The 20,288-nt window shown below is 38.4% G+C and overlaps 1 protein-coding gene across 1 annotated transcript in view; it reads right to left on the reverse strand.

Moving 5' to 3' along the window:
* LOC105482433 (endothelin 1) overlaps window positions 1–20,052 on the reverse strand; it is a 36,478-nt gene extending 16,426 nt beyond the window's left edge. The window contains exon 1 of the mRNA XM_011742534.3: window positions 19,922–20,052. The gene's annotated coding sequence lies outside the window, so the exon portion shown is untranslated. The remainder of the gene's footprint in view (window positions 1–19,921) is intronic.
* Window positions 20,053–20,288: the final 236 nt, after the last annotated feature.

A 20,288-nucleotide genomic window follows, 5' to 3' on the forward strand; every position in this document is an offset into this window, starting at 1 on the left:
GAATGTAGATATGGTTTTGGGGCTGAGCACATGAGCTCTTCCTAATTCCAGCTGAAAGTGCCAGACGTGAGCTATGAAGTGGGCAGTGGAGAAAATAATTTGTAAATATCTTAAAAAGAAAAAGAAATGATCTGAGAAAAAAAGTCATTTTCTCTTTAATTTCCTATCATTGTTTCTTTATTAGGGACTACATTTGGTTTTGTTTGTTTGTTTGTTTGTTTTTTGAGATGGAGTCTTGCTCTGTTGCCCAAGCTGGAGTGCAGTGGTGCGTTCTTGGTTCACTGCAACCTCTGCCTCCCAGATTCAAGTGATTATCCTGCCTTAGCCTCCTGAGTAGCTGGGATTACAGGTGCAGGCAACCATGTCTGGCTAATTTTTGTATTTTTAGTGGAGACAGGGTTTTGTCATGTTGGCCAGGCTGGTCTCCAACTCCTGACCTCAGGTGATCCACCTGCCTCAGCCTCCCAAAAATGCTGGGATTATAGGCTTGAATCACTGCACCTAGCCAGGGACTACATTTGTTACAGAAATTTTCTTTTGAGTTGTAGATGTAAAGCAAAGCACTAAAGATTGTGTAGAGATAAAGCAACACACTAAAATGTCTTAAGTAAGAAGGTAGAGAATGAAGAATGTTGATTTTCTAATTTATGAAAATGTGTTAGGAGAAAATAGTCAAATATTATTAAATAAAATAGTGCATATAAAAGCTTATTGTGGGGTATAAAGTTATTAACTAATAAATCTGAGTTATTATAGAATATACAGGAAGAAATTTTGTTTCTAGGCCTTATGTTTTTATATTATTAAAAAGTTACATCAAAACTGAAAAAGGCAGGCTCCTGCTGCTCATCTTCACTGAGAATATAGCTTTGAAAGAATCTTTTATTGTTTACCCATCTCCCATAGCTTAAGTATTTTTGCAATCTTCAACTCATTCTAGGAACTAGCTTTTCCTCTCTCTTATTTTGTCACAGAGCTAGTTTTTCACAGATAAATTAAAGCCATGTTTACATCTGAATTTGATTATATTCCCCTCCTTACGTTATTTATGTAGGTTTTTTTTTTTAAAAGAAACTCTAATAAAACTTCTCCCTGTAGTTATACCGATCTCTAGTTATCATTTTTCTTCTTCATCAAAATTGCTTTTGATTGGATTGCTTATAGTTATACTTTTGTTTTCAGTTTTAACTTCCCATTCTTCTTGGACACTTTCCCTTTCAACAATCTCTGAAGGTTTCCACTTAATTTTGACTGCACATTTTGTAATCTACTTTTGGTAATCTCTAGTATCCATTTGCCTTCATGCTGGATTTTTCCTTTTGGACTGTTGAAAGGAATGATAAGCCACAGTTTCATGTAAGGTTCTGATAATTTTCATTTCACCAGATAGTTTTTTTCCTATTCAGTTCAAATTTTCCTAGTGGCATCTTTCTGTGAAATGAATGTGCAAGGAGGCACAGGCCTTTGGGGGACAAGAGCATGCAAAATGGTTAATAAAAAGAGATCTGTCCTCAGATACCCTGACTTAGCAAAATTTATCCTAAGCCAACTCTACCCTGATTGCTCTCTGACCCCTGACCCCATCCTGCCAGCTTCCCATGTGTGTCCTCCAGCTCCTGTCTTGGCTTAGACTTTCCTTTATCCTCCATCTCAACACTTCATCTTCTGGCTCCCAGCTCATCTCCCCTACAGATCCAGCCCTTACACCAGCTACCTAGCATGGAGTTTTCTGGTTAGCTTTAGGAGTGGGTACATTTCCTAACTTTCTCATCTCTTTTCCAGGGTCCTTGCGTCAGGGACATACCTCCCCTCTCTGCCTCTGCTACCTGTATATTGTGAGAAAAAGAACGCTGGAGTTAAAATCAAATAGGATTTACAATGGTAAATAAAAAAATACACAATTCCTATCTCCTTAGATATTTAAGGTAGTGGAAGAGACAGTCAAACAAGTAAACAAAGAAATAAATAAAAATTGACAAGTTATGCTCAGGGCTATTCAAGCAGGTTTTATGACAACAATGATTTTATGATGACTAAATTGGGAGTCCAGCAGCAAAAAGCACTGCCAGAGAAAGTTGGAGGAGGAGAGATGAAAAGATAAATTCAGGAAGAAAGGTAGTATTCCTTCAAAAAATAAGCCAAGTGCTAAACTTCATAAAGGACTCAAGTATTTGAGATAGTTTTTTGTTTTTTGTTTTTTGTTTTTTTTTGACAGAATCTCGCTCTGTCACCCAGGTTAGAGTACAATGGCATGATCTTGGTTCACTGTAGCCTCCACCTCCAGGGTTCAAGCAATTCTCATGACTCAGCCTCCCAAGTAGCTGGAATTACAGGTGCACACCACCACGCCCAGCTAATTTTTGTATTTTTAGTAGAGACAGGGTTTCACCATGTCGACCAGGCTGGTCAGGTCTCGAACTCCTGACCTCAAGAGAGCTGCCCCCCTCAGCCTCCCAAAGTGCTGGGATTACAGGTATGAGCCACCATGCCTGGCCCAAGCTGGCTTTTGCAAGAGACTTTTAAATGTAGGATTTGAACAAATGGGACATGTATGGTATGTGTGGTATATGTGAAAATGATATATATAGCTCAGACTAAGAAGAAAGAGTGGCCAGACATTAGGGATTAAAGACCCTGAAGGACCCTCAGGATGGATCCCAGCAGTGTTATTGTAAGGACAAAAACCAATAGGATTATATAGCATCTTCTGAAGCTGATACAATTCAATAAAAGGAATGGAAATTATTGGCTACCTAGTGGCTTGAGGAAGGCAGAGATCTTTGAGAACTGATGAGGTTTGCTGAATTTTAATCTGGGAAGAATATTCAATAAGCTTATCTTAACAATTATTGTAAATAATAAGGGTTTCCAACAAACTTTCTGAAGGTTCACTATAAGAATGAATTTTCGGAGGATAATTGGGGTTTTCTGCTTCTCCTCCTAGATACTTTTTAGCTAATTCTTACTAAAGAGAAAAGAAGAGCTATAATTTAAAGCAAGTAATTTTCTTACTCATTAAATGCTCCAATAAACGATTTCTTAGAGAAATTAAATTTACAACCAGCATTCTAAGAAGGAGACAATATGATTTTAAATTCATAACCAAGTCCCACTCCCTCATTCTTCATCAATCCAGATTATCGAGTCAAAAAATAAAAATAAAAACTACAAGCTTGTCCTACAAATGATGCCTTAATCCCAAAGGGGTTATGGAGCCATGAGAAGAACACAAGCCTTCCAGCAAATCTCAGGACTTCCAGCAAATCTCAGCTCTGCCATTCCCCAGGTTCCATTTCCTCATCCAGAATAAGCAGGCGGCAGTCCCGCCCTGGAGGCCCTTGGTGTCTATCACGCCATTGTCTTCCAGGGCCTCCTACCTCTTGCACTGGTCCAACTCAATCCTCTTTCACAGGCTGACTCCTGACATATTGAAATATACGACTCTTCCTCTGCCGATTCCTGAAATACTGGAATTTCCCAGAGTTTCGCCCTTGGCCCTTTCCTCACCCAACAGATACCTCCTGAGTAATTCTATCCATTGTTTTCGGCTGCAAGACCTTTATGAACTGACGACTCCCAAATCTATTTCTTACTAATTGTGTAACCTTGGGCAAGCTCCTTATCCTTTCTGTTTCCACTTCCTCATGTGCGAAATGTGAAAAGAGTAGTACTTACGTCATGCGTTATTGGAAGTATGAAATGAGCTCAGATATGTGAAGCGATATAGAACAGTACCTGGTGCATAGTTGGTGCTCAATAAATGTTCACTATTAATAGTTTTATCATTGTCCTCCTAGTTGCCCAAGCCAGAAATTCACGAGATATCCCTGAGGCCTGTGTCTCTTCAACCCCTCCTTCCCAATCTTTTCAATTCTCTCTCCTAGTAGCATTTCCACTCATTGGATTGCTCAAACAACCTCATGCTAGGTTTCCAGCCTCCAGTGTCATTTTCTCCATAATCCATTAATCATATTGTAAGACAATGAACTTAAGTCAGTTAATTTCATAATACACTAGCTTTTTCAATAAAATGTTGCATGGGAAGAGAATTAGACCAGCATAATAATCAGGTGGTCCTGTGAATGTCTGTTTATAGCAAAGTCCCTGTTCCTTATTTCTTATCATTCTGAAGAAGCAAAACGTCCAAAAAAAGCAAACAAAAATAATCATATGTCTATATTGAAAATGCTGACAGATTTATATTTATCAATGCAAAACTAATTCTATTTTTCCCCCACTTTAAATCCTTGACCCATTAACCACAGCCATCAAAATGAATCTGAACATTTCAAAACGGCCCTGCCTCCCGGTCATAGGTATTTGAGCGGGGGCCTTGAACTTGTCCAGCTCTGCCTCTGGGAGTTTTGCATGTTTTTCCCTCTGCCTGCAGTGAAGCTGTGCCTATGTTTCTGGACTGGCGTTTTAAGACTCAAGGTGAATGTCACCTCCTTGGGGAAGTCTTTCCTAAAACCCCTCCACATACATATTTATCAAGCTTTGTCTGGCTAAGACAAAATATGGGTGCCTCTCCTAAGTCCTCCTGCATAAGTCGGTACGGATTTCTTGCATAACCCTTATTACACCCAATTATAATCACCAGTTGTTCACCTGCCTCACCTTCCAGATTGTAAATTCCTTGGCGTAAAGGAATGTACTTTATTTGTCTTTGTTTTCCCAGCTTTTGCACAGTAACTTACTTTTAGAAGGTACTCAGTAAAACTTATTTTTAAGTACAAATTGAACTCATAGCGTACATGGAGTTCCCAGCACAGTGCTTGCACTAAGAGTCACGTCGTTCTCTTCTCTTTCTGCTACTGGAAAATGCCATCTGGATGGAAAGTCCCCTTCCTAGAAATTTCCCTGAAACTACCAACATCTTTGTGTAAACAATAAAACTCCTTGTGTGTTAGGATTCTTATTTTTTAACTTGTGTACAAATACACACGGGCACGCGCGCGCACACACACACACACACGCACACACACATACGGTGCCCCCAAATATACAAACCAAGACCCTCTCACTCAAAGAGTGAGTCTGCAGTCTAACCAGCTAATTAAGGAGGGAGACACGGGTGCAAGGCCTCTACCCGTAAAGTGTCCCCTACAACTTTTAAAAATACTGTTTGTTTAACCTACCTGAAATTGTTTGCCCCAGATCTTGTTATGAAGAAAGTGAGAAATTTTACATTTGTAAAATGTATATAATAAAAACATTACATAAAATATATTATAAATATTATATAAATATCTAAAAATGGTTATCATCTTCATGGTCGAGTCCAAAGGTTGGGGAAAAACCAAATTTTGGTTATAATAGAGAGAAAATAAACAACTACGGATCTGCTGGGTGAAGTAAAAGATGTCTATTTTAATCAGGATTTTCTAACAAAAGAAATATGTGTAACCAGGCCAAGCCTCTCCCTTCAAGAATTCAGGCAAAGACTCTATCACATCCCTCTCTTGCCTCCTGAGTGAGAAGTGGCTTCAGAGCCAAAAATGCCTCATCAGGACAGTACTTTCTGTCTGTCCATGTGATACGAAGAAGCATGTTTATGAGGGAAGAGCCCTGAGTGGCCAAATGAGGGCCCTGAAGCCTGAGAGCCCATTTATGAGCCAGAGTCCTGAGGGACCCTCACGGGTACCACTAAAGGTACTCTTGGGTTAGAAGTGTTTTGAGGTGGCATGATGTCTTGGTATATCACTAAACATTGAAACCTGGAAGGAAATCCAGTAGTAACTTATCTAGTTCATATCAGGGGTCTTTGGGGGAAAAGATACTAGCAGAAGGAAGAAAGAATTCAAAAAGCTTTCTAGCAGCCAGTGCCCAGTCTTCCCAGCAAAGAACCAGAATTGTTCCTTAAATCCAAGGTAAACAAGAAAACATTCTTGAGAGTGAAGTAAGAAGGCTTGGGCTGAATCCCACATCTGACACTTGCTAGCTATTTGTCCTTGGAAATAGCTCTCTGAGCCTCAGCTTCCACATGGACCAATGGGACATCTGACTAGCTCTGACAAAAATCGAGTGCGGCAGATCTGAAAGCACCAGACAGTGTATGTCAAAGTAGGTGTGCAGATGATTCTAATTTATTCTGAAAATATTTATGGAGAGCCTATTAGAGACCAGATAGTGTTCTAAATGCTAGTGATACAGTTAGTTATAAACAATACAGTCCCTATTCTAATATTCTAACTGGGGGAGAAATATACCTAAACATTTGAGCTGAGATAAATAAAAGTTTTAAAAATAAATGGCCACTTTTTCCATCAGGGAGGTATGTGCTATTATTGAGGACTTTCCCATGATATAGTAAATATGCCTAATACGTTTTGATGGCATCACAGGGCTCTGCACTAATATTCAACCAATTTACTCATAGAATTGATCTCTGTCTATTGCACTCTCTGTCAGAAAGTAAAATAGCATTTTATTAGCAAGGTCTTAAGTTGCTAATTGCCTCATGCTTTTCTAAATTTTAGTGCTTATCTACATCAAAATGAAATCCATTAAAATTAGTTACATCTCCTACTCAAGTTTTAGCTGGCCTAATAAATTCCATAGTGGGTAATATACATATTTAAAATTTACTGGGCAAAAGACAATTTGTTTAGTCACAGTGATAATTCACCAGATACCTGCTCTGCTCTGAAGAGAAGGGTTTTTTAAAATAAGAGTGAAGACCAAGTGAAAGTAACAGATGAAATTTCTTCCGGATGATGTGGAAGCCAAGTACAATTTATGGGTAAGAAAAGAATCTACCCTCTATTTAGCACCCCAAGCCCCATTAGCACCCCAACCCTCTTTTAATTGTACAACCTCCTCAAATGTCCCATTAAGGTCAATGGCTCTTTTTGTGCTTCTGTTTTGTACACTGGAAGACTTTCTTCACAGTTCTAATTCTCCAGTATCTCTGAAAGGAAAGGCACTTACTGAAACTCAAGGACAGTGCAAGAATCTCCCTTGAATTGTACCAGTCCAGTAAAGCCTTTCCTATGGTCAGATGAATTGGGGTGCTAGCTCACACTTCAGAAATTTGTGGATTTCTGAACTACTGTTAGGACTAGGAACTTTGCAGGTAAGCAATAACTGAAAAAATAAATAAATAAATAAAATAAAAATCCTGCCTACAATTCCAGTGCATCTCTCATCAGTGTTTAAATATATCCTTTTAAAAGGAAAAACAAATGCTGAATTTGGTATTGTCTTACATTTTCTTTACTGTTATAGCTCTTGAATATATGTAAATCATCCAAATGATTTGTAGTATATATACATGTACATTAATTGCCTTATTAAAATGTTTAAGTTCTGAGAGAGACACTGTGCATCTCTCCCTTTCCCCTTCCTCCCTACCACTGAGAAAAGACCACATTTCAGAAAAATTATTCTATCCCAGCCATAATACCTACCTGCGGTTCCATGAATGAGTCATGGTCTCTCATCTCACAAACTTTCCACAGGCCTGAAATGCATTTCCACACATATCTTTGCTGGCCTAGCCCCCACTCTATGTCAGGACTTGGTTTGGATGTCACCTTTCCTGGGGAGGCCTCTTCTGACCCCCTTCCCTTAGCACTAGGCAAGGGATTCCTCGTCTGTGCTCCCAGTGCACACCATGGGTTCCCACCTTAGCACTTACAAGTCTGTAGAGTTGTCACTATTTACTTGTCAGTGCTCATCACTAGGTTGGGAGACTTTGGAGAAGAGGGACTGTGTCTTTCCTGCCTGTGTCCCCATTAGATCAGTCATAGCAGTTCCAGGGCATTGATTAGCACCTGTAATAGCACCAGTCCCATTGTGTTCTTCCCTCCTGCTCTGCTCTAAACCCTTTCCCTGTTATCCCAAACTCTTTTTGTCCACATCTGACATTCCATTTAGAGCTTCTGAGACATCTTCTTCACTTCTTTCCTCTTTCAAGGCTATCTTTGACACACATATTCCTTAAAGAGTATGACTCAGCTGGGTGCAGTCAGCCCACGCCTGTAATCCCAGCATTTTGGGAGGCCGAAGCGGGTGGATCACCTGAGGTCAGGAGTTCAAGGCCAGCTTGGCCAACATGGTGAAACCCCATCTCAACTAAAAATACCAAAAAAGGGGCGTGGTGGCACATGTCTACAATCCCAGCTACTCCGGAAGCTGAGGTAGGAGCATTGCTTGAATGAAGGAGGTGGAGGTTGCAGTGAACCGAGATCACGCCTTTGCCCTCCAGCTTAGGTGATAAGAGTGAAACTCTGTCTCAAAAAAAAAAAAAAAAAAGAGTATGACTCAATAATTATTATGTAAACTTATTTTGCATGTATGTAAGTGTGAGAAGAAGTCACATAATTAATTTTTCCTCACTGCAGCTCTTCCTATGGTCTCTTTATTTTCCTAACCAAAGCTCAAATTCCAGCTTCTCTGCCTCAACACACCACTTCTCACCTTATATCTGAAACAATGAGTTTAAAAGGTAGCCCTGGTTTCTGTGTTCTCTTCTAATACTAGTGAATTCTCTAGAAAAAAATTTTATCAAGCAGTGACCAGTCTCTGAGTCACTGAAAAAGAAAGAGAGGATTCCCTTAACCTTACATTATGGTAGCCGTACACCATCTCAACTGTATTTTTTATGTAGACTTTTGTTTCTGTTCTCCATCTACTGATTGTCCTGCATTTCTCCAACTTTACTTTCCTCTCTCTTTCTAGCTTAGTCATTTATGACATTCTTAAAACAAAAAAGTTTTTGAATTTGGGGGCTTTTTGAGAAAAATATGAAGTCACATACATAAGAATTTCTATTAGACTATGAGCAGATTTCTCAAAAGAAACCTTACAAGCCAGAACAAAATGAGATAATATATTCAAACTGTCATTAAAATGTCATAATAGTATACTCAGCAAAGCTATCTTCAGAAATGAAGGAGAAATACATTTTTTCTCAGACAAGCAAAAGCTGAGGGAATTCATCACCACTAGACCAGCGTTACAAAAAATGCTTAAGGAAGTATTCCAATTGGAAGCAAAAGGATGATAATTACTATCATAAAACATACGAAAGTCTAATCTCACTGGTAAAGGTAAAACTATTATCACATTCAAAATACTTCATTACCATAATGTTGGTACATAATCTTTCATATCTCTACCGTGGAGTTAAAAAGTCAACATGGTCAATGATAAGTCGAGCTACAATAAGTTGTTAGGGAACACACAATATAAAGAGGTGTAAATTAAGCAGCAAAATTAAAAATTGTAGAAGGAGAGTAAAAGTCTAGAATATTTGTATGCAACCAAAGTTATCTTATTATCAGTTTAAAATAGTCTATTATAACTATACAATTTTTTATGTAAGCCCCATAATAACTGCAAAGAAAAGTATTACTGCAGATACACAAATGACAGAGAAAGAAATAAAACTTAATTACTACAGAAAATCACCCAAACATAAATGTAGCCATAAAAGAGGAAGCAAGGGACAAAAGATAAATAAAACAACCAGAAAACAATTAACAAAACAGCAGGAGTAAGTCTTTACCTACCAATAATAATCTTGACTGCAAAGAGAAACCAAAAGAGAGCAGTAGTAGTACATATGACAATTGTAAATATACGTGCAACTAGCAGTTGAGCACCCAAATATGTAAAGCAAATATTATTAGACCTAAAGGGAGGGAGAGACCTCAATACAATGATAGTAGAGGACTACAACACCCCACTTTCAGCAATGGACAGATCATTCAGACAGAAAATCAACAAAGAAACATCATATTTAAACTGCACTGTAAACCCAATGTACCTAACAGTCATTATGGAACATTCCACCCAACCGCTACAGAATAAACATTCTTCTCAACAGCACATGAAATCTTCTCCAGGATAGATCATATGTTAGGCCACAAGAAAATTTTTTTTTAAATCAAAATTATATCAAGTAACTTTTCAGACCACAATGAAATAAAATTAGAAATCAGTAACAGGAGAAATTTTGGAAACCATACAAATATATAGAAACCAAACCAGCTCCAGAAAGACCAATGGGTCAATAAAGAAATTAAAAAGGAAATTAATAAATAATTTAATACAAATGAAAATGGAAATACAATATACCAAAACCTATGGGATACAGCAAAAACAATTCTAAGAGGGAAGTATATAGCAATTAACATCTATATGAACAAAGTAGAAAAATCTCAAATAAATAACCTAATATTGTACCTCAAGAAACTAGAAATACAAGAACAAACCAAAGCCAAAATTAGTAGAAGGAAAGAAATAATAAGGATCAGAGCAGCAATAAACAAAATAGAGAAAAATATTAAAAAGATCAATATAACCAATAATTGTTCTTTTGAAAAGATAAATAAAATCAACCAATCTTTAGCCAGACTAACTATGAAATAAAGATAAAAGCCAAATACATAAAGTCAGCAGTGAAAAAAGAGACATTAGAAATGATCCTAGAAATACAAAGGATCATAAGTGACTTTCATAAAAAGCTAAATCTAGAAGAAATGGATAAGTTTCTAGGTACATATACTACCAAAATTGAATTATGAAGAAACAGAAAACAGAGAAGAACAATAAAAAATAACAAGATTAAATCAATAATAAAGCATCTCCCATCAAAGAAAAGCCCAGGATCAAATGGCTTCACTGCTGAATTCTACCAAACATTTTTTAAAAATGAACATCAATGCTTTCAAATTATTCCAAAAAATTGAAAAGGAGGTAAATTAATTGTATAAAGCCAGCATTACCCAGATACTAACACTAGACAAGAACATAACCAAAAAAGGAAACCATAGGCCAATCTCCTCGATGAACATAGATGCAAAAAAAAAAAAAAAAAAAAAAAAAAAAAAGTTAACAAAATACTAGCAAGCTGAATTCAACAGTTCATTAAAAAGATCACTTATCATGATTATGTGGGATTTATTCCATGGACCCAAGGATGGTTCAGCATACCTAAATCAATAAACATTGTAGAATCAAGGACAAAAACCATATAATCATTTAAATAGATGTAGAAAAAGCTTTTGATAAAATTCAACATCACATCATAATAAAAACTTTCAACAAATAGAAGTAACATACCTCAACACAATAAAGGCCATATATGACAAACCCACCGTTAAATCATACTAAAGGAGGAAAAGTTTAAAGCTCTTTCTCTAAGATCTGGAACAAGACAAAGATGCCCACTTTCAGCACTTTTATTAAAAAACAGTAATGGAGGTCCTGGCAAGCACAATTAGGCAAGAGAAAGAAAGGTCATTCAAATTGAAAAAGAAGAAGTCAAATTGTGTCTGTCTGCAAATGATATGAACTTACATATAGAAAAACCTAAAGACTCTATCAAAAAAAACCTTTAGAACTCATCAACTAATTAATTTATGTTTCAGGATGCAAAATTCAACATGCAAAAATCAGTAGCATTTCTATAAAACAATAGAGAACTCTCTGAAAAAGAAATAAAGAAAGCAATCTCATTTATGCTAGCTACAAAAATTAAGATATCCAGGAATAAATTTAATCAGGGAGGTGAAAACACTCCACAATAAAAACTGTAAAACATTTATGATAGGAATTGAAGAGGACACAAATAAATGGAAAGAGGTCTCATGTTCATGGACTGGAAGAATTACTATTGTTAAAATGTCCATACTACTCAAAGTGATCTACAGATTCAATACAATCCCTTTTAAAATACCAATGATATTTTTCACAAAATTATTTCACAGAAATAGAAAAAAGTCAATCCTAAAATTCATATGAAACCAGAAAAGGCTCCAAATAACCAAAGCAATTTTGAGCAAAAAGAATAAAGCTGGAGCCATCACCCTATCTGACTTCAAAATGTACTACAATGTTATAGTAACCAAAACAGCATGGTACTGGCATAAAAATAGACACAGAGACCAATGGAACAGAATAGAGGATACAGAAATAAATCCACACATTTACAGCTAACTAATTTTGACAAAGGTGCCGAGAACACATATTGAGGAAAGGACAATCTCTTCAACAAATGGTGCCAGGAAAACTGGATAACCACATACAGAAAAGTAAAACTAGACCTCTGTCTCTCATCATTACAAAAAGCAACTCAAAATGGATTAAATACCTAAATGCAAGACCTAAAAAGATAAATCTACTAGAAGAAAACATAGGGAAAACATTTTGTGATATTTTTCTGGGCAAGGATTGTTCAGATAAGACCTCAAAAGCATATGCAACAGAAGAAAAAGTAGTTAAATGGGATTATTCTGCCTCTAGAATGGTTAAAACTTTCCAGAACGCTTTCCATTCACTTTGCCCAGATCCATCAAAGGAATCACTGTCTATGGCAGCTATGGCATTATAAAATGAGTTTCTTAAATTACAAGGCTTGAAAGTCAAAATTACTCCTTGATCCATGGGCTACAGAATGGATGTTGTGTTAGTAGGTATGAAAACATTAATCTCTTTGTACATCCTCATCAGAACTCTTGGGTGACCAGGTGCATTGTCAATGAGTAGTAGTATTTTGAAAGCCTTTAAAAAAAAAATAGGTCTAAACAATGAGCTTAAAATATTCAGTATATAATGCTGTAAATAGATGTGCTGTCATCCAGGCTTTGTTGTTCCATTTATGTGGCAAAATAAGAGCAGATTTTAGCATAATTCTTAAAGGCCCTAGGATTTTTGAAATGGTAAATGAGCACTGGCTTCAACATAAAGTTACCAGCCGCATTTGCCTGTGACAAGAGTGTCAACCTGTCCTTTGAAGCTTTGAAGCCAGGCATTGACTTCTCTCTAGTATGAAAGTCCTAGATAGCATCTTCTTCCAATAGAAGGTTGTTTTGTCTACACTGAAGATCTGTTGTTTAGTGTAGCCACCTTCCTCAACGATCTTAGGTAGATACCTAGATAATTTGCTGTAGCTACTACATTAACGCTTGCTGCTTCACCTTGCACTTTTATGTTATGGAGATAGCTTCTTTCCTTAAATCTCATGAACCAACCTCTGCTAGTGTCATACTTGTCTTCCGCAGCTTCCTCACCTCTCTCAGCCTTCATAGAATTGAATAGTTAGGGCCTTGCTCTGGATTAGGTTTTGGCTTAAGGAAATGCTGTGGCTGGTTTGTTCTTCTAACCAGACCACTAAAACTTTCTCCATATCAACAATCTGGCTGTTCTGCTTTCTTATAATTCATGTGTTACCTTGAGTAGCACTTTTAATTTCTTTTAAGAACTTTTCCTTTGCATTCACAACTTGGTTAACTGTTTGATTCAAGAGACATGGCTTTTGGCCTATTCGGCTTTTGATATACCTTCCTCACTAAGCTTAATCATTTCCAGCTTTTGATTTAAAGTGAGAGAAGTGTGACCCTCCCTTTCACCTAAACACTCACACACAAACCATTGTAGGGTTACTAGTTGGCCTAATTTCAATATTGTTTAGTCTCAAGTAATAGAGAGGCCTGAAGAGAGAAAAGAGAGAGGGAACAGCCAGTCGGTAGGGCAGTCAGAACAGACACATTATGGGTTCGGTCTGCTGTCTTATATGGGCACAGTTTGTGGTGTCCCAATGAACTTAGTCTGTTTTCTGTTTCTTACAACAGGATACCTGAAACTGGGTGATTTATAAAGAAAAGAAATGTATTTCTTATACTTATGGAGGCTGAGAAGTCCAAGGTCAAAGTGCTGCCTCTGGTGAGGGCCTCCTTGCTGGTGGGGACTCTGCAGAACCCTGAGGTGGTGCAGATGGTGAGGGGGCTGAGGATGTTAAAGTGCTATCTCAGGTCTCACTTCCTCTTCTTCGAAAGCCACCAGTTCCCCTCCTGTGAAGGCCCCTAAATCCATGAATTTATGAATGTGTTAATCAATTCAGAAAGGCAGAGTCCTCATGATTCAATCACCTTCTAAAGGCCCCCCAGCTCCCAATATTGTCACGTTGAGGATTAAGTTTCAGCATGAGTTTTGGAATGTACCTTTAAACCATAGCAATTATAATAGTAACATCAAAGATCACTGACCACAGGCCACCATAACAGAAAAATAATAGTGATACAGTTTGAAATGTTGGAAGAATTACCAAAATGTAACACAGAGATATGAAGTGAGCACTTCTGTTGGAAAAATGGTGCCAATAGACTTGCTCAATGCAAGGTTGCCACAAACCTTCAATTTATAAAAAATACATTATCTGCAAAGGGCAATAAAGGAGAGCACAATAAAATGAGGTATACCAGTATGTACAATTATGTGTAAATTAAAAACATTTTAAAATAGATTGCTGGATTTGGTGTCGTCTTAAATTCTTCTTTACCGTAATCACTCTTGAATATATGCAAATCATCCAGATGAGGTACACACATATTAACTGCATTATCAAAAAAGAAGAATTTTTAAGTTCTGAGAGAGACACTATACATCTCTCCCTTTGCCCTTCCTCCCTACCACTAAGAAAAGATCACATTTCAGAAATTCTACTCCAGCCTTAATACCTTCCTGTGGTTCCATCAATGAGTCATGCTGTCTCGTCTCACAAACTTTCCACAGGCCTGAAATGCACTTCCACACATCTCCTTGCTGGCCTAGCCCCTACTCTCAGTCAGGACTCTGCTTAGATGTCACCTTTCCTAGGGAGGCCTCCTCTGACCCCCTTCCCTTAGCACCAGGAAAGAGGTCCCTCCTCGGTGCTCCCAGTGCACACCATGGGTTCCCACCTCAGCACTTACAAGTCTGTAGAGTTGTCACAATTTACCTGTCAGTACTCATCACTGGGCTGGGAGATTTTGGAGAAGATGGACTGTGCCTTTCCTGCCTGTATCCCCATTAGATCAGTGAGAGCAGTTCCAGGGCATTGATTAGCACCTGGAATAGCACCAGTCCCATTGTGTTCTTCCCTGCTGCTGCTCTGCTGTCAACCCTTTCCCTGTTATTCCAAACTCTTTTTGCCCACACCTGACATTCCATTTTGAGTTTTTGGAGTATCTTCTCCACTTCTTTTCTCTTTCAAGGCTATCTTTGACACATCTTCCTTAAAAGGTATGACTCAATCATTATTAGCTCCTCTTTCTTCCTTGATGTTTGTTCTAAACTTATTTTGCATGTATCAAAGTGTGAGACAAAATCAAGTAATTAATTTTTCCCCACCCAAGCAATTCCTATGGTCTGCTCAGTTCCCTAACCAAGGCTCAAATTCGAGCTTCCATGTCTCATCACATCTTCCCCCACACTGGCCTATCTCCGAAACAATGACTTAAGAGGGTGGCCCTGGTTTCTGCGTCCTCTTCTAATACTAGTGAATTCTCTAGGGAGAAACTTTGTCAAGCAGTGACCAGTCTCTGAGTCACTGGGAAAGAAGGGAAGGGTTCGCTCAACTTACCAGGGTAGCCTTACACCATCGCAACTATAGACTTTTTCACGTATACTTTTGTTTCTGTTCTGCATTCATTATGTTCTGCATTTCTCCAAATTTATTTTCTCCTCTCTCCCTAAATAAGTCATTTAGGGCTGGTAGAAAATGAGTTACCATCATGGGACTAGACAACACATGTAACTAAGACATCATTGTTATTTGAAGGGAAAGTAAAACAAAATGGGTAGTGTATGAGTTATTTAGGGCTGCCGTAACAAATAATTACAGACTGGGTGGCTTCAACAACAGACATGTACTTTCTCACAATTCTAGAGCGTAGAAGCCCAAGATCAAGACGCCAGCAGGGTTATGTTTCTGAAGCCTCCTTCCTTAGCTTGTAGAGGGCCACCATCTCCCTCTGTCTTCACAGGGGCGACCCTCTGTGCATGTACATGTCTGGTATCTTTCTGTCTTTGTCATAAACTCCTCTTCTTATGAGGACACTAGTCACTGGGTTAAACCACCCCGTAGTAACTCCATTTTACTGTAATTACTTCTTTAAACACCCTATCTCAAATACAGTGGCATTCTGAGGTGCTGGGAGTTAGCGCTTCAACAAATGAATTTGAGGAGGAAAGAGACACAGTTCAGCCCATAGCAGGTAGATTCTTATTTTCATTCCCTTAACAAATTCAGAAGTTATTACGTATCAGGCACATTTCACTTGGCATTGGACAGGTCTAGTACAAGCTGTCTACAACCTGGTCAAAGCTAGCAACAAGACCTCCACTTGCTGCTGACATTTTGGAAACTTCTTGAAGCCTGATTTGATCCTTGGAGCCTGCAGCCATACTCCATCCCACGTTCATCTCTGACTCTGCAATCCTTTTGCACTTAACATCAGGATAAATTGTATAGCCCTTTATTCTCTTTTATGTGTTGGACTTGTCTTTTCAAATAAATAGAGAGGGAACAGCAAAGTTTAGGATATGACTTATAAAAGAAATCCCCAATTAAGAAATCAAGTGACCTGTGATATCAAATTCCAGTAAAAAAGATCCATGATTAATATTATGAACTTGTGGGCAGAGAGGACTGTCTTAGTCATCTCTTGCTTTCTTCATCTCCTCCTACTCCCCAGCTCATCTTCTCTAGTTCTCCCCATCTCTGCCTCTGAGGATATCTTCATGCCATGACTTTTGTCTAGAGCAAGATTGTCTAACCCATGGCCCATGGGCAGCATGTGGTCCAGGATGGCTTTGAATGAGGCCCAACACAAATTTGTAGACTTTCTTAAAACACTGAGTTTTTTTGCAATTTTTTTAGCTCATCAGTTATTGTTAGTGTTAGTGTGTTTTATGTGTGGCCCAAAACAATTCTTCTTCCAATGTGGCTCAAGGAATCCAAAAGATTGGACACCCCTGGTCTAGAGCACTCTCTCTTCAATTCTTTCCCTTCCAACCCACTTACTGTATTTAAACAAGAAATTCAAATAATATTCTCTTATATATCTGCTTCTATTATTTTTGGAAAAATGATTATTCTGCCCTTCAGAACCATTATCTGAAACCCACTTTTCCATACCTACTTTAGTCGCCTACAAACACTGAGGAGTAGAGAGGTAAAGAATCTTTTTTCACGTCTATACAGTTATTGGAGCTAAAGATTCAAGCCAGAGTTGTGCTCTCTTATACTTCAAGCTCCTAATCACAAGCCCTTGCTACCATCTGTACTGCTTCAGGTGCCTAGGTTTCTTCTCTTACTAGAGCCATTGGGATCTTGATGAGCAAAGACCTACCCGTAGGAAAAATGAGAATATTCGTATTACTATGAAAGCTTACATGCCTATTCATTTTATATTAGGAATTACTCTTCATTCTTCACTCAACAAAACCCCTTGAGTGTTACAGATAAAAATAGTTGTATTGGTAGAATGAAATTTTTTCCTTAATGGAAATAATTTTAAACATTTCAGTGAGGTTCAAAATAACAATTCATGAACTCAAACTTAAGTTTTAGGAAAGCTAGACCTTTATGATCTTTAGAAATCAAGACAACAGAAGTATCACTTAAAATGCAAAGGTTAGTTCACAAAGACAGTTTCTAGGAAACACATTCCTTCCTTTTCTTATCAAGGAACTGGAAAGGATAAAGAAAATGATACTGAAATTAAGAAGCCACTCAGAAAAAGAAAACAGGAGAGAAATGTGAGGAGCCTCAATTTTCATGAAAGATGTCCAGAATAATCCATTTAACCCTCTCTTCCACGATCTCATTGTGTTTGTGTAACTCCAGGCCAAGTATCAATAACATCCAACTTGATTTATGGTGGTGAAAGGTTTTTCCGTGAGAACTCTGATGATGGAAGTCAAGAAATGAGTATCAGGAAGATAGAAGTCTCTCTACAAACCCAAAGAGGTGGGGCTGGACTATGTCAAAGGAATGAAAAATGGGGCTGGTCTGTGAATGCCTAGTACCCTGTGTGAAAGCAGAGCTAACAACCAGAGCTTGGGTGAATTTTTGTTCTCCATCAAAAATTTGCACTTGTACACCCACATTTGTAACAGATTCTTTTTATGCTAATTCCTCAAAGAAGTTGCTTTCACTGCTTTTGAAGACTGGACAGTGTTTCCTAGTTTTACCCAAAATTGTACATTTAGCAGGTGAAATTTGGAAACTCAAGTCTAGCTACTTAGAAATCTGGAATGAGATCACAAGCTGGCTTAAAAGTATTTGAGATTCCCTGAATCTTCTTTGTCTGTCAGAATATGCAGTACATTTTCTTTTATCTGTGTGATCCCTTTCTCAAAATTTGGGCCAATAAAATATTTGAAATGCAAATATTTTTAAGATGATAGGGTTGTCTTCACAGTTATGTGTTCTGCTCTAAAGAAAATGTGCACATTGACTCCTTATAATTACCCAGAAATAAGAAAGAACATATAAACACTCAGCTCCCACAACTCCACCCACTTTGAATTATGCCCTAGGTTAAACATAAACATTTGGAGAACTGGGAGAGCAAAACACTGTCAAGTGGTTAATTGAATATTTTTTTTTTTTTTTTTTTTAGACAGGGTTTTGCTTTTGTCACCCAGACTGGAGTGCAATGGCGCAATCTCTGCTCACTGCAACCTCCCCCTCCCAGGTTTAAGCGATTCTCTTGCCTCAGCTTCCCGAGTAGCTGGGATTACAGGTGCCCGCAACCACACCTGGTTAATTTTTATATTTTTAGTAGAGATGGGGTTTCACCATGTTGGTCAGGCTGGTTTCGACCTCCTGATCTCTGGTGATCCACCCACCTTGGCCTCCCAAAGTGCTAGGATTACAGGCATGAGCCGCCGTGCCCGGCCTTGAAAATTTTTATGTGTCTACTTATAAACCATACATCATTTTCATTTCCTGTTTTAGTTTATTTACTAATTTACTCTCACTCTTCCTTGAGTCCAAAGTCAGAGCCACTCCCAGCAGATGTGTGCTTCAGCAAGGGAGTGAGATCCACTCTCGGGGAAGCCAGACCTGCATCTGGTCGACCTTGACTCAAAACTCAGCCAGGATTTCACACAGTCCCAGAAGGTTCCCACACAAGCCTCTTGCTCCCTCAAGGCACAAAACCTGGCCCAGGTTTCTTGAGCTAATACTGCATTTTCTGTCTTTTGCTGGTGTACCCCAAACCCTCTCTCATCTATACTTTTACTTTAATGAACAGGTAATTCCAAATCCATCTTCCCTACCACTTCATTCCCTTCAAGGCAGTCATTCAAATTACTTAGCCATCAGGTTTTCCCCAAAATGTTTGTGCATGAAGTCAGCCTCAATAATGCTGATAGACCTATGGCAATTAGGTGTACCTGAGATAGTTGAAACAATAGTTTGTGGAGGCATCCTCCCAAGTTCATTCCAAAGTTTCATTTGAAAGGCTGGGGCTGCCAGTTCTGTCCCATTGGTTCTGTTGATGCCTTTGCTTTGTACCCCTCAATTCCAAGAATTTCTCCTCCCTAGTTACCTAAGGGACTAATTCTGGTGACCCCCCCCCTCCCCATGTCTATGTTATAATTCTCCATTCCATTGAGAGCAGCCTGACCTTTCTGTGACACATCCTTCCCCTTTTGACCCTTCCTTAACTCTAACCATATGTCTTCTGGAAACCCTGTTCTGCTGCCAAGCAGCTCAGAAATTTACAATCTGTTCTTTAAATACATCCTCCTCTGCCTCATCCCAGGTGAAACCTGGATTTTCCCTGATGACATAATTCCCATTGTAATTCTCAAGGTGCATCTACTCATCTCCCACACAGCCTTTCCTCAGCACCTTAGCGTTAGGGGAAATATTCTGTATCCCCTGTGTGAACATTCAGCCTTTATTTAATAACACCTCTTCCCTTCTGTGTCAGTTTCACATCCTTACCTATACCCTACAGCCATTCATCCATAGCTATCCTCTTTCTCATTGCTTGGGAGCATCACAACCATCATTACATTAAAAAATCAAGCCCCTGTTACCTGTCTGGAACATGCATGCTACATAGGTACGTACGGTTGCCCATGTGCACAGCCACACTACAGCAATTAATTCCACACTTGAGATTTCAGAGTGTACCTGTTTGTATCCTTCAATTTGCAGATTCCTTTGAAAGCAGACTCTGTTGGCTCTGTTGAGGACTTGCTTGAATCACATGGTTCTCTTATTATACTTCAGTTTTAGTCGCTTGAAGATAGCTACTTTTCTCTTCCAGGTGTTTCCTCGAAGCAGATTTCAACAAGTGCTCTACCAATGAATTTTAATGAATCCAGAGTACTCCACAATCTATTAACAACTCACAAATAACTGGACACTCAAGTTCCTTCCACTTTTTCACATAAACACCTTTACAGTTATCATCTTTGCACATAAATCTGAATGACATTTCTGAGTATTTTCTTAGAAGCAATTTCTAGAAGTGAAAAGTAGGGTCAAAGTCTTTGAA

This window comes from Macaca nemestrina, chromosome 5 (assembly GCF_043159975.1).
Source record: "Macaca nemestrina isolate mMacNem1 chromosome 5, mMacNem.hap1, whole genome shotgun sequence".
Taxonomy (NCBI): Eukaryota; Metazoa; Chordata; class Mammalia; order Primates; family Cercopithecidae; genus Macaca; species Macaca nemestrina.